Here is a 1,310-nt window from a genome sequence, read left to right as displayed (position 1 = left end):
CACACACACAGACAATACACACATACATGCACACAACAATAATAACAACAACAACAACCACAACATTATAAAAACATACTACAAAGGGACTTATAGGCGTAATTTTATGGTCAAATCCAAATAAAACTTTATTCTTTAGATTCACATTACACTCAGTTTATTTATCTTTTCTCTTGAAATGAGAAGGCGCCCCGTTTTAACTTTACGAAAACAAGATCTACCCAAACCACAGAATTCTACAAACAGAGACTCGATTCTTTCTCTCCGCCCCAAAGAACATACCACCTAGATCTAGATATAAATAGAGACGGGGTCAAGGCTTGAAGGCATATAAAGCACACTGTGGGTCAATAAAGCCTTGCCATTGCCATGCTTAACTCCTCCGTGCCCGAATCAGAGGGAGCTTCACGCAAGAGTTATGATCCTCCATTGTGACCTACTTTCAAAAAACGTAAACACAGTAGCAGCAGCTGCAGCAGTAGCAGTAGTATCTAGATCTAGTAGTAGTAGTAGTAGTAGTAGTAGTAGTAGTAGACTTAGTAGTTGTAGTAGTGGTAGTAGTTGTAGTACTTGTAGTAGTGGTAGTAGCACAGTTGGTAGTAGTTGTAGTAGTATATATTTAGTAGTGGTAGTAGTAGTTAGTAGTAGGAAGTAGTAGTAGTAGTAGTAGTAGTTAGTAGTAGGAAGTAGTAGTAGTAGTAGTAGTAGTAGGTAGTAGTAGTAGTAGTAGTAGTTCAGTTAGTAGTTTTGTGATTGCAGTACGTTAGTAGTATGATATATGCTCGAGGGGATGGGGAGAGGGAAATCCTTAACTTTGAATCGCCAATGCTTTTAACAATGTCCCTGCTAAAAATACTTTATATAAATAAAATGTAGAAGACATGGCTAAGGTGTTACGTTTGGAGCGATAGGTCGACACGGCACACACTACACACTCACACACACACACACGCACACACGCGCACACACACACACACACACACACACACACACACACACACACACACACACACAAACACACTTGACTATCTTAGATCCCCTTTTATGGAAGGACATAGATCTAATGTTGGCTTAAACACTACACACCCACTCGGTGCGTTTTTATTGATTTCTTCTCTTTTTTTTTGTTTTTTGTTCCCAAAACATGCACGCTGGATCATGTCTCTTCTTACCCTTCCATTCACAAACACACTTTCACGCAATTTAAGGAGGTCCACATTTACATAATTATTTGCATGCATACGTTTGAGTTTGTCTTTATTCTCTCACAGACACGCGCTCGCTCGCACACAACACTGTCTGCCTGCCTG

Source organism: Aplysia californica, unplaced genomic scaffold, assembly GCF_000002075.1.
Source record: "Aplysia californica isolate F4 #8 unplaced genomic scaffold, AplCal3.0 scaffold00612, whole genome shotgun sequence".
Lineage (NCBI taxonomy): Eukaryota > Metazoa > Mollusca > Gastropoda > Aplysiida > Aplysiidae > Aplysia > Aplysia californica.
Note: the sequence above shows the minus strand (reverse complement) of the source record.